We start from the raw sequence: 14949 nt of genomic DNA on the forward strand, positions 1-14949 counted from the left end.
TGATGAAAAAAAAACTCCTGTTAATTTTGTAATATTTACGTTGTAGTCTTAACATATCATTACCATATAACACCTGGTAACTGACTGTTTATATAAGACTTTTATTTCAGTTTTTTCGTAGTATTTTTAAATGTTACTCCCTGCACAACTTCCATCACTGCTAACCACTGACTGCTGACACCTGAATATTCACTTCTCGTCGAGTATTTCTTAATGTGCTGTTGCTACCTTTACACACACAAATGTATGCAGACATAAACACACACACACACATGTTGCTCTATGAACTCTTTATAAAGGAATTAGCGGTGTATAAAATCACTTCAGGGAAATCCGGGGATGGACAAGTAACTTCTAAATTCATCAGACAGCTTTAAGTGTCCCGTAATGATATCACAACAACACATCCTGACCTGGTTTAGTTGCTGCTCTGCAATCCTTGCTTGACAAAATCAGGGGGTGAAGGGTTCACAGCCTGGTCCCGAGGCGGGGCGATTGTCTCTGAGGTATTACGCCTTTAATGCTCTCAGGGGAGATGAGGAACATGCGAGGGAAGCAGGGCAGTTTACACACGAGGCACACGTCCCCTGTCCTGCTGCCACTTCACATGTTTCTACATCATGGGGTGGAGGGGATTATTATGGAAAGAAAGTAGTCCCCTGGTAGTTAATCAGTAGCATGTAATGTAGGACTGTGTGTCCTGATTGATGGGCCCGATTTGCCGTGCAGGACTCACTCACAGCCCTCCTGATGGCAGCAGTGTCCCAGTCAAACACCACAAGCAAAAGCAGGGCAAACACAGATTACTCTGTGGGGGATTTCAGTAACTGGGTTTCTGTTTGTCGTAGCTTGTGGAAACGTATTTTTCATGTGATCAGGGTTACGTATAGTATTGGCTGAGTGTGTCTAAAGTTTCACAAACATCACAGAGGGAAATAAGTACAAAACACAAAGAAATCAATGACGTAGATAATAAAGGCCTCATGACAACCTTCATCTCAACAGGTACTCCATGGCTGCAGGACGAGTTCACGATTGAAGCAAAGTCGAGTGTGGCTGACAATGTGCCCTCACATTCGGTAGATCCTCCGCCATGGACACCATTATGAACTCCTGATGAACCTGCTTGTATCTGTGGGAGATGGGCAGATCAGCCCATGTGATTGGATGATGCTGGCGCTCCATATTTGGGAGATTACTGAAGCCAGGTTTGAGTTGCCATCGCTGCCCCCCACTTGTGAGAATAACCTATAATCGCTCCACAGGCTTTTTAATTATCTCATAATATGTGTTGTGTCTCGCTGCCAGGGTCTAGAGGGGAAAGGTCCTGGAATCAGGAGGCTACACGGCGCACTTCTGTGTGCGTTGTTTTTTATTATTCTATATTACTGTAAAATGTGCATCTACGATAAAATAATTTAACCTGTGAAATGAGATTTGGAATATGTTAACAAGTTGTGTCAGTGGTTGTCCTCCTGCAACACACAAAAAGTTTAAATTCCCAAAGGAAAAATAAATCAGAAATAGATCACATAATTATATTTGCATTTTGTAATATAGTGTAGACATGTTCACTTATTTACATTCTGTTAAATCAAATCTACAACACAACTAGTAACCGTATTGCAGTTATTAGTTGTAACCGCAATATTATTGCAGTTACAACTAATAACTGCAATCATTTTTTAATAATAATTTAAAATATAATGTTAATAATAAGAAAATATTATTATTTGATCCAGATTATTTGACACGCTCTACATTTCTTTGTAATTAAAATAAATATTTATATTTATTGATTTGCATGTATTTAAAAAAAGTAAAACAAATAAATGTACGTGAAAATGTTTTGAAGAAATCATTAAAGGTAAAGTAAATGAGTCCAGATTTATAAATGTAACTGATTTGAATAAACAAGCATTTGTTTAATTCCACCAGTAAAATCCCTAAAAAACTATAATAATAATAAATAAGATAAAGGTTATAACAAAATGTTGGAAAATGTTATGTACTGTGTATACTGCACTTACACAGTTAATGATACTTACAATTCAATGTTATGCTAATGTGGTCACAATTTAGAGGTTACTAAATATACAGACACACGCGAACATGACTTGTTTTCATTTAAAATCTAATGAATATTTAGTGATATATGTTTGGGGAATAAAACAGACAGTGTGGTGTTAGCAATCGACCGTACACCTCGCCAAACTCACGCTAGGGTTACTTCAGGTCACAGTGGCCTCTGTTTCACCCTGTGTTTCATGGATTAAAAACAAAACAACTTATCCTAAAAACCTCCTGACCTCGTGACTAAATTAACAGACTTGTCAGGGTTCATGGGGAGTTGAGCGATGCTGATGCACACTCGCGATGATGCCACACGCGATGGCGGCGGCGATGAGGCTGATTTGGCAGAGGCGGAACAGTCGGAGTGGAAGCGGCAGCCCCCTCCTCTTGCCACACTAACCCCTACCTGAACTTGTGATGTCTCTGTCCCATGGGCCTTTGTCTCTGTCCCTCTCAAACTGCCACGCGATTTTTTGATTGTCGGCTTTCACCCCCCCAGCTGTCCAGCCTCCTGACCGCAATGTTTGCATTTACAAAGGATGTGAATCCCTTTCCCTTCGTTATTTCTCTTCTACGTTCACTTCCCATGGAGTGGAACGCATAACTGAATGCACAATGTGGATTTCATCTTACTTTTCTCTAACTTTTTATTTTTTCTTATTATTTATGATTTTTAATATTATTTTACAAAATTGCCCTAGGATAATGTTTTAGTTTTACAATGTCAAAACAATCACAATTTTCTTGGTTCATGAATCGGATCTCTTTCCCCATTGTGAGTGTTTATGAACATGTAATGGTCTTTGCTTCCGTTTTGTGGATGAAGTCAGAGAAAATTGAGTTGTGTGCCGTGTGTTCACTGTAAGTCAGAGTGATTTGTCACTCTGAATATGATCTACACTGACCCCGTCTTGCCACTTACATTTGAAATTCAACTTGTGCCTATGTGTACAGTTCAGTTTCGCTTGAAGCACTGCACTGTCGGACCCGGCCAGAGTCAGTGGTGGCGCAATAACCTCACAGTGGAGCTGTGCTCTTTATTGGGCCTTTTAGATCTGTTTCTCTTAAGCAGGGTTTAGCACGAGGCAACAGCTGGCACAAGTTTATGCATGGAGGCCGTGGGTGGGAAGGGAGAGGGTGGAGGGGGGTCAGATTTTCCCCCTTAATTTTTTTTTCTCAGATAATCCCAACACCCTGACCCTTGAATGAAGCCTGCGGGCACAGTTGCGGGGATGGAGTACAATAAATAACGGCAGTGTTGTGGATAAAAGCTTCCTAAAGCTTCCACAACCGGTCACTTGGCTACACAAGTCCTACTATTTGCTGCTGAAAGTGTTACTTTCGAAAACTCGCCCATCTCTGTTAATGTTTTTCTTTTCGCTCCAGGGCTTCACACTGTGAACGGAGTAAATGTTCTTGGTACACTGAATGTTTTGCACTGACATTTTGCTTCTACACTTTGTTTGTTGTTTATTAAATATTAACATTACAAAATGATAAGTGTATCCTGCAACGTGGAGCTTAATCACACCATATTATAAAATACTGTTATTATTAAATGTTCTGTAACAATGTTTTTTTTGTTTAATATAAGCATATTCAACATAATCAATTGTATACTATATTTATTGACATATCAGTATGATTTCATAATAGCAGAGTTTCATGTGATGAAACCAAATAATTACCAAGTTATTACAACGATCAAACTTTGGGTTAGGGTTAGGGTTAGATAAAATAATATTTTTAATAAATAGGTTTGACCAACAATAATCCTTAATGTGGCTTTGTTTCATATAAACTATGTATAGGAAATGTCACTGTTCCTGGTCTCATTGTATGAACTGTACAAATTGAAGCACATTGTTAAATTTACAATATTTGGATCCACTGTATGAAGTTTATCATTTGTCAGCTGTTTTTTGGACATAATGTAACTGTGTCAGTTTGATAAAAGAGTCTTCTTCTGTTATCTGCCAGAGACAAATTTGACAGGAATTCAGACCGTTTGGCGGCTGGGAACTGTGCACTCCGGGCACGGCACATGAAACATGATAGACCATAGGCTGCACGTGGATAAACCTACGTAAACATTGGACAGTCTGGCATCACGCGCCTGCAGGCTTTATTACTCAGTCCGAGCTGTGCAGGAGGTGCAATTAGGAGAGGTCGAAACCCAAGAGTGTCGGTAAGTTAAGTCAAAGGAAAATAATGAATGGAACGGAGAGGGCGCAGAACAAAATGGTAAAAACCTCTTTGAAACTGTTTGTTGTTGTTTTTTGGGAAATGTTAAGAATTTATCATGTTGTGAAATTATTTAGAAACTATTTTACATTTTCAATGAAGTTGCGTTTTTTCTTTACTTAGGTTTTTTTGGACTCTATTTTGTACACAGATATAACTACAAACTTTTACAATTTATTTAAATATATTAGGTAAATGAAATGTAAAAAAGTAATTTTTGTTCCCCAAACTCTTTTAGAACAACTTGTCCCAGTTTTCAAACTAAGACACTCTGACATCTCTGCCAGAGGATTCATGTTTAAAAAAAAATAGATACGAGTGCCTTGTTGTGAGATTAAAGGTCCAAATATGTCCCTGCTTCATCCACTATACTCTCCATGCTCACAGTTGTCCCTGATATCAATAATAAATCAGTGCAATCGGACAAATGGAACAATTCTTTCAGGGGATTTCTTCAACTGTATTTTTAGCCAGCTTTTATTTGCACGCATTATTTACTGCATAGGAACCAGGCACTGTCGGCAGCTATTAGGGGAACTTCTATTGCACAAAATGCATTCCATTTCCAACACGTGCCGCTCACTACAGGCAGAAGGCTTTCTCTTGCCAGCGATGTGTATTTTTCCATCTGTTTCTATCGTTTATTTCACATCCTTGAGTCCAGCCAGTCAGGGAGCAGATGGAGGCATCACAGCAGACTCTGTGTTAATACTTAATACCATGAAACATCACTCATGCAGCCTTTTAAATGCTTCAAAAGTCACTAAAATGGGATGATTTCATTTTGTTAGTACTTTGAACCGGGTCACGCCATGAATAGAATATTTCTGTACATGTGCAAAGAGATGCTCTCCCCGCCATTTTCTGCTCAGCCACTTTTCAGTTTTAGTTTTTCATCGAGCACAGTTATACTTAATGCTGAAAACTGATTGAATTCAGTGCAAGTCGAGGATAGTCCATCAGTTCATAAACCACTACTAAAAAGGGAACCAAGTAAAAGAGTACCATAAAATAAATAAATGATAAATATATATATAAATATATTCAAGTCAAATCAGACGTGGCCGGACCTCTCCAAAAATGTCTATGATGGAAATGATCAGAGTCTGTCTACCCTGGAACATGTCAATCAGTCTGTGAATAACCACCAGGACAGTCTAACTGGGACACATCCCTTTTACCGGATAGTATTTGCATCATGGGAAGGAACAGTGGTCGGCTGCAACTTATCTCCGAAAATGACCAGTAGGGATGCTGTTGTCTACTAGATCCAGTTCACACACACACACACACACACACACACACATACACACAAAGATAATATCTTTAATCTGTTTTACTCCTATCCAGTCCTGTCCTATTTCGTATGAGACAGAAAAAAAGCTCAGAGGGGGACAAACTGCACTCCTGTGGACTTTGGCTCTGTTAAGCACTCTGAAAAACTCATCTTTTTAGCCTCTCCCTCCTCTATCTTCCACCCTGAGCCTCTTGAGTCCTAGGCCCCATAATGCCACATCAATACCACAGTAGGGAGGAGGCACCGCACTAATGTAAACACGCAGGTCGACCTCATTTTGCTTCCCAGGGCTGACGCCAGAGAATAAAGTATAGTACAAAGGAGGGATGAAAAAGGTGAGACATGTCATTCCGATTAGTTTTAATAAAAGAGACAGAGAAAACCACAACAAGCTGTGGAAAGTGATGGAAAGGCAGTTTAAAGAGGATTGCTGGATGCTGTGCAGTTGTCACTAAAATGGCAGCATGGGCATAAGTCAGGCCCTAAGAATGGCCACCCTCTGAATGCCTCCTGTATGTTGGGTCCTGTGAGAGAGGCGAACAGGACCAGCAGGTAGCCGGGTGTGCCTCACAGGAGCCTAATCCTCCACACTCTGACAGGGAAAAGCAGGAGGAATAGAATTTTTCACACTTGTTACTGTGGCGGTGGGCACCTGCTGCTGCCCTTTCTGTGAGTCATAAAGTATGCAGTCAACGCTCGTCTTCTATTGGACACTTTGTTTTTTCTCCCCCATGTGAACTTTTAGACTTGCTGTTTTTCACTGAATCCAGCACAGTACTCCAGCTGGAACCTTTCTAATGTCCACCCATCACTGCGAATGGTTTTACTAAAAAATTTAAGCTACAGTTTTTTTTGGCCGCTGAGTCAAAATGACATTTTCACAAGTTGAAATCTACCAATCTTTGAGAATTAAAGGAACAACGTTCACTGACCACGGCTGAGGAAATACAAATTGATAGAGCTCCATTGTTTTGGTAGAGCTGCATTCATCAATTGGGGGTAAAACTAAACACAGACATTATCACTATGGAATTGGTGAAATTGGAGTCGTAACACACTTTATTGAGCTCAAAGCTCTCAAACCCTGATAAGTTGTCTGCTAGATATTTGGGAATATTGTTTGTGTGAGTGGAGTTTACAGAGAGTCTAAACCATCAAGATGAGAGGCTTATTGAAGAATCTGTGCTTATCATTTTATTAAACAGTACAACATTTATTTTATATTTTAAATCTTTATCTGTTTCCTGTTTGGTTGTGGCCTTGTAGTATACTGTCTGAACATAAACTGCTGCCAACCTCAGCTGGAAAGTTCTGGCTTTGCCACACACTGTGACTTCTACTTCAATACACAACGTAATTTGATCCATTGCTAACATTAAATATTGAAAAGCTTTAAGGTGAAATAAGAGGTTTTTAATGTAGCATCACTACTGAAGAGGATATATACTTGTCTACAGCAGTGTGTTGTAAAATCATCAATCCTCACGCTGTCTGAGCAACTGGAAACACAAACTTGATCTCCACCCCTAAGATAATCTATAAGACTAACTATGAATGCTTAAGTTTGTTTTGGCTTTTTGTTTTGTTTCTGTATTCCAGCCTCATGTTATGTTACACTTGGCTTCTTGACAATTTACAGACAGCCACAAGAAGAAAGAAAGCACAGAGAAAGGACATTGTGTCAACATTTCGTCTTTTGAAAAACATTCCCTATAGAATGAGAATATGACAGACAAAACGTGTTACTTGCACAATTGGTTATCGAGAAAAGCTAAAGAATATTGTTCTGCAAAGGCAGAATTCTATGTTTCCATAATCAAGGATGTCTATTTTTTTCTGAATAATTTATTGCTTTTTTTCCCCAAGGCAGGCATTAGAAGGTGAAACAATTATATGATTCTGAATAATAACCAGTACAATTAAACAAACTTTGAATGCCCTTTTCTCTGTGTATCTGAATGTATATGTATGTGATGTATTCCCTCAGGGGTTACTCAAGCCAAGAACTACAGAGCAGTGAAAAACAAAGAGAAGGGGAGCGGCTCACCCGCTGGCCTTGGAGTCTAGACACCACGTAGGGGGCTAATCAACTAGATCAAACAGATTTAACACTTTGCTAATACAGATCAAAGACTTACCAGCCCATATTATGGATGAGGAGTACAAAGAAATGAACTGAGCATCCAATGTCAATAGACACAGGAAAATTAACTGATTATAGATTGATGCATTCATGTGGAGCAATAGAACAGAAATGGAAATAAGACAGAGCAATGGGAGACAAACATCATTATCTATGATTTGTTTTTGGTCTATTCAGTGATGTGCCTTTATATTTAGAAAATAGTTGCACTGTTCATCCAAAGACGCATGACCTCACCAACCCACCATTTGTGTTTATGGTTGGACCCCCTGGCTTTGATGCCAATCAGGAAATGAGAGCCTGAGCCCTTCATCAACATAGCCTGCTCCTGCAATCAACAGGTGAAGATAAGGCTTGAATATAAAAAGAAATAAACCCATTCAAAACAGCCCAACTGCTGTTTGAATTCTCCTCAGTCTCTGTGGAAGGAAATGTAAACTATCATTATGTTTTCCATTTCCCATAAAGGCAAAAAATTGTGTATCTTAGCGTCAGTCTCTGGTTTTGCTTCTTTTATCAACACCTGCTGAGTCACCAGCAGCCCAGGAACACTGCAGGTCACAAAGACTCAGGGTTCTCCCAGGGACACCGTTTTTTGGGACACAAGTGAGACACATGCTGCCTCAAACATACTACAGCATATGTAGTCACGGTAGAGCTGAGCGTCTCATTCCTCATTGTATATGCATACAAGGGGGGGACTGTGGAAATCCCAGGAGGAGACATGTTGACAGAAGATGAGGACGCATTCTGCTGGATATACAGAGGTCATGCCATTTTGCGACTGTCAATTCAGCCTTGAAAATGCTCTTGCTCTGAAAATGAGGCATCAAGAGATGAGCCACATAACTCATATTAACATATAATACACTGTATTGTGGTTAATTTTCAGCTAAAAACCAATGAAAAAATACTTTAACTTGATGTAATTGTATTACTGGTGTGCCCAGTACTGGTGCAGTATGAGCACACTCCTGGGTTTATATTTTCTTCATGTTTGTTACTGAATATATGAATGTAAAGAAAATATAAGCACAACATGTGTGCAGCATATTTCCCTTTGACCTGGTTATTCATATCAGCCAATAATTTCTTCCTTTCATGACTTTGGCTAAATACATGAAGACCAACAACTAACTCTGTAATAGTATTAAAGAGGTTTTTACATATAATATTACATACACTTATTACATAGGGACATTTATCTCATTAAACTGTGTGTGGCATGTCACCAGGACTTTAAATGATCCAATTACCTACAGTCTGCAACATTTCCTCTACTAACACAAACGTCTATTTTCTGTACTCCCCACTATACCATGCAAAACTAACTCCATTCCATTTCTCCACATCTGCTAAGACAGAGAGGACCCTGATGAGGCCCGCCACCCCATAGAAATCTGGGCCGATACTGGAATTTCACTCAGTCAGATAAAATAAACCAGGGAAGCCTTAGATGCTGGATAAATAAGCAGTACACTTTAGGTTGGGGGAAAACCGGTGCTCTCCATCTCAGTGATGTAACTGATTGTTCCTTTTCCCCACTGATTAAAAGGAGGTTAAAATATACGATGGTTATTACAGTCTATTGGAAAAATATCCCTAATCCTTGTAAAATAATCAGCGAAAGCGATTTTGATTGGAAAAGACCCACACAAATAGGAAGAATCTGAGGGGCTCTGCACTTTTTGTTGAGGAAAAACACTGGCCCTGAAGGGCTGAAATCTGAAGAGAAGGCTTGCTCTGTGTCTACCAGTTCACTGTAATACTGCTATTCATATGGAAACAGTATTATGGAGAGGCCTTGTACTCTAATTAGGAAGTCAGTGACTACTGGTCTCTGTACAACTTATTTAGAGAAAATTAATGAAATCCTCAATGTCTCAGAGAAACATTCAAGCAAAGTCAGCATGAAACCAAACAAGAGGAACTCTCAGCCAGCACTTTATTAGGGACACCTGTACATCTGCTTATTAATGCAGTTCATCCAATTAGCGAATAATTCAGTTTACTGCTTACAATCCAGCAGATACACTTCAGGAGCTTCAGCTAATGTTCAGGTTAAAAGTGTGGTTTCAGTGACTGTGACTGCTCATTTGAGTGTTTATGAAACTGCTGATCTCACAGATCATCATACACAAGAATCATTAGAGTTTAAATATGGAGCCACACACAAATAATAATGATACTACTATTTACCAATTCATTCGGATAGCACTTTTCAACATCAATATGAGTCGCATGAACAATCAGAATAATAATACAAATAGAAACATATAATACAAGAAATAGACATCACATGATAAAAACTTTGCTTAGATCCTGATCACATATCTATCATTGCCGCTCCCTTTATCTCTATTAGATGTTTTCTTCATTCATGTCCAAATACTTTAAACCCTGACACACCTTCTGTGTGAGACCACCCTACTGCTTGGGTGGTGCTTTTTAAGAGGATTTCAATACATACACAACAGACCTTGGTATGTCCTTCCGAGTACTATAGCAAACTCTATTGAACAAAAACAATCATCAGATAAAAACATACCCACAACCCTATGTCTTTGTCAGTCATTGAAAGTGAATCTTGTACAAGCTGCAATAATCATTACTCTGAACAAAATGTTGTTCAAGTGCTTTCTACATTTTCCATCTCTGGTTTTAAGAGATACCAACAAGAAATATTTGAGCAGTATTTGTTAAAACCAATAGGGATTTGCACACACAATGACACAGACACATGGACACACACACATAAGAAATACTATCCTTATGTACAATGAGGTTCAAAGCCATGTGCTAGAGCCTGCTTTCATCTTCCCAACCCTGAGAAGAAGAGATGGAAAGAGTGAAGTATAAAAAGACCTGCGAAGCTGGACTGAAAAGGCACTTAGAGGCCTCCTCATGGTGTGTCTGTTTGGGAGCAAAATAAAGGTTGCTTACACATATACACATGGATGTATAGAAGGCTGACATCCCTTTCCTGGCCCAGCCTCTGTAAGATACAATCCTCCATTTAGTTATTTTTTTTCATTAGTCTGTAAGGACTCTTTGAAAATCAGAAGCATGTTCCTATAGTTAAATATTATAGGCACTGCAAAAAAAAAAAAAAACTACAAGTGTGGCAATAATGTTCACCATTAACTTTCATCCATACCCATAAAAGTTACTCAGCAATGACACTGCTTTTTATTGCTTTTACAAGAGACATTTACAGTGACCCCTCAAGTTAGTCAGAGAGTCACCTCTTCAGTGACATTAAGTCTGCAAACAATCATTTATGGTCACAAGACAACATCATATTAACTATAATATTTACGATCGCTTTTTAGATAAATGAAGCTAGCCTTACAACATACCAAACCCTGGTGCTGTACATTTAGTTAAGAGTTACTGAAACTGTCCATGTTTTGAATAAAGTTTTCTTTTTTTTCTGTAGTGGAACTGTGTCCCTGTTCAACCCAGTCTCATCAGGAAACGTTCAGTGGGAACGTTGGTCCAATTGGACAAACGTTTCCATCTCACAATCTGGCCTATCAGATTGTGAGATGGAAACGTTTGGTCCGCCCATTGTTTTGCATTGACGTGTTTTCACGTCACGTGACTCCCGAGTTCCCGTCTACGGAAAGGAAAACATGGCGGACAGTCCTTGTTTTTTCAGATAAAAATATGATTTTGTAACTTAGTCTGGGCATAAAAATACATTCTGACACCATTTCTGGCGAAAAATGTGGTCTTTGCTTCCACAGTCTTCAGCCAGTTCGTGCTTATGATATATATTTTAATAGTTATCACGAATGTTTTTTTCGTTGCTATGATGGTTGCTATGGACGCTGCCATGCCGAGAACCACGTCGTAGCGTGCTGTTTAAATCACCGTCCCTGCGTGGTGTCGTTCAGTGCTCGTGAATGTTATTCATGTTAAATAATATTAATATTTGAGGCTAGATTACACCTCTAATGCGGAGGATCCTGCGAGTCTGTTCATACGGAGGCGGACACGAGTGTGACACCGGACCGAGTCCGCCACCGGACCGAGTCCGCCACCGGAAATAACGTGTGGCTGTCAACATCCGGTCCCTTTAACTAGAAGCTGCGTCATACACACGGAGCATTTGGGAGACCACGATGTCGTCTTCCTTCTGTCAGGTAAGTAGTTTATTGTTTTTAAAGATCGTTACGATCTAGGTTCACAGTCCGAGTGCTGAGACAGCGGATGTGGAGTCCGTCGATACCCACAATGGATGCTTTTCTTCAGCTAATATGCCATTGTTAGCCACATGCTTCAGCCCACGGTAGCATGTGATTACCTGGGAGGTGAAAACATGGTTATTCAAACCAGTTCAAGATGCTTAGCTCATCATTGAGGGACGCTACAATATAAATATAAACATGAATTTGATTTATGAATGCTTTAGATTAATAAGAAGCGTATTTCTCTACCAATACTTCACAATAACAGATCAATTTGGTTTAATGTATAGAATGTAATATGACAATAATGTTTTCATGTTATGGAGTTGCGATTCATTTTATAAAACAATTCCTATGTTCTGTTTTTTAATCAAGGAGGATCCAAGTGAAGCTACAGGAGTATGATGAAGAGCAAGAAGGGCAGCCTGGAGAGAAAGAGGAGCCGGGTTGAGCCCACTACTCTCATCGTCGTACCACGAGGAAGATGAGGGAGAGAAATTATCCTACCATTAAAGAGGTACTTTTAAGTTACATACCAGAAACACCATTTTATATAATGTGCCAAATATACATTTTTATTAAATCCCCAAAGTACGCTGGCTGAAATACAAGTTAATATCACACTGAAAGAGTTTTGATCAATCATGCTTCCCTGCTGTGGTTGTTCAACTGGGAAAACAACTTTTTCCACAGGAAGGCAAGTAAATTTAAGGAATGCTTGTGCAAAGTTTTCCTCTGTTATGTATAATGATGACCCCCATCAGACATTATGTTAGCAATATTTACACCTTTTCATTTATACTGTTTATTTCTGTCTACATGTGTGAATTTGCCTTCATTAGTTTCAGAAAAGAGCGATCATGTATCGGTCAGTGGGCGGCAGCCCAAGACTCCGCAAACTAGTCTTTAAGCAAAGTAGACGAAGGCATTGAGGTTGCGGCCTGCCATCATTATTATTTTGCTTAAGGGACTGAATATGTTTCATGCAGAAATATTAGCATTTCCCTTATATCTACCAAAACTGCTTGTTTCACAGACTGCAGTTTTGTTTTGATCCGATGTGGTGTGCAAATACCAACTGTATCTGCAATGGGTTGTTGGGCATTAATATTTGTAACTCTAATTTTGTTTTGACAGACTGTGCAAAGAATGTTGAGAACATCACCACTCTACAGGAATACACAGTCCAGTAATGTGTGTCAGAAGTTCAGTAGTGAACGACAGGTACTGTGGAAAAATGTGTGTCATTGTTGTACAATGTCCTTTGACTCTGTTTACACAAGGTCAACACAAAAAGGTTTGATTGTAAACTGATATTGGTATGAATTCATGTTATACTCCTCTTCACAAGAAACAAACAATTTACAAAAAAAACCACTAGAATTACCGCACTGCGTTGTATGACTCCGCTAACCAGTGCAGTGTCCGTCTACATATTTCTACATATTTTCTCTCATATAAATGTCACTGTAACCTCTTGACAACTGAAACCATAACATGAGGTCAGTGTGGCCTTGACCTTTTGACTTTAAGACAAATACACAGTTAGACAACCCGAAAACATGCAGTAATGCCTCCGGCGACTCGCTATTACAGAGGCATTAAAATGTTAAGTGTAGTAGACTGGATTTTATTGGTGTTACATTGGACATCTTGTATTGGTACACAAAAAATATATTTGGTTTCACATTTTAGATGGCATAAGCAGAGACATCAACTCAGGAAATGGATTTCTGCAGAAAAGAAAGCCTTGTATGTGTGTATATATACATACAAACACACTTTTAAAACGTTTTGTTTTTTATCATATATTCTCAGGTAGTACTGACGCATTTACGGAGATGGGACATGAGGGCCTTGTCTGCGTGCCCAAGAGAAGATTCCACAGAGTTCAAGCTGAGCAGGCTGCAGCAGGTTTGGAGGAATCCTCCTCTGAAGAGGAAACATGGCGAGGTTCTTCTCCACTGATGAAGAAATGTGAGTGCTGTGATTAGGTCAAATCTGCTAAAATGATACTGTGGCTCCTGGGCCCTGCTATTAGCTTGGTGTTTGGTAGCTGTTAGCTTTAGCATATTTATTTTTTAGGGGCCTGTCCCACGTTTATGTTTTAAAAAAAAAAATCAGAGGGAACCATCTTCATAATTTAACACTATGGTTTCTTTGTGTCCTTCAGATCTTCTCAAGAGAAGCTGCCTCAGCTCCACGGTCCCTCCTGCAGCCTCCACTCCTGATGCTAACCCCCGGTCTCCATCACACCATCCGGGCAGACCTGGAGTCACAGAACTTTGTCCAGAGCTGCCGTCTGAGAATTGTTGATCATATAATTTTCAGCAGATGCCTTAATGTAATGTTTGTGCACAATAAATGACATTGATCATAACATATTGGTATTTCCTTGCAGTCATACACCATGATATTGGCAGATAAGATGTTGATTACATTAAAGCAGTGAATGCTCTGCTTTAAGCAACATAAACACACAATGATCCAATGGATTTGAAGTAGAATGGGCACGTTACATTCTGTAGAGAGTACCTCAGTAACGGAAGTCAGAAAATAACTTTATCTGAGGTTCAGTGAGTTATAGTCACAGCAAAGCACACAGGTCTTGTTGTCTAAGTGGCAACCATATCATATTGTTTAAGATGTGTAACATCAAGCTTGTGTATCAGGGCTAAATACATCCAGTCATAAGTAAGTTCACCCTCTTGTTAACACTAAAAGTAGGTGACCCAGATGTTTCACAATGCAATCTGATAAGGTCTTATGAGAAACATTCTTAACATTAAAGAAATGAACACAGAGGATAGCAATAGATGTTTCACTTTAAATCAGTAGCTGGTAATCGGCAGACTGACTTATTCAAACACATTAATACTACAATGAATGAGGCAGGTGCTTCCTATCAGAAATCAACTATATCGTCACATTAGGTTTCTCTTGAGCTCATGGAAATGACCTTCACCTTCCACTTACTGTCACCTGAACCATACTGTTGT

At 39.3% G+C, this 14949-nt stretch overlaps 1 long non-coding RNA gene across 1 annotated transcript; it reads left to right on the forward strand.

The window, feature by feature from the left end:
- The first annotated feature begins 11833 nt into the window (after positions 1-11833).
- LOC133021742 (uncharacterized) lies at positions 11834-14330 on the forward strand. The gene is made up of 5 exons (XR_009682979.1): positions 11834-11905; positions 12326-12467; positions 13088-13174; positions 13769-13927; positions 14124-14330. It is a non-coding gene; the product is annotated as an uncharacterized LOC133021742 (long non-coding RNA).
- Positions 14331-14949: the final 619 nt, after the last annotated feature.

This window comes from Limanda limanda, chromosome 16 (assembly GCF_963576545.1).
Source record: "Limanda limanda chromosome 16, fLimLim1.1, whole genome shotgun sequence".
Taxonomy (NCBI): domain Eukaryota; kingdom Metazoa; phylum Chordata; class Actinopteri; order Pleuronectiformes; family Pleuronectidae; genus Limanda; species Limanda limanda.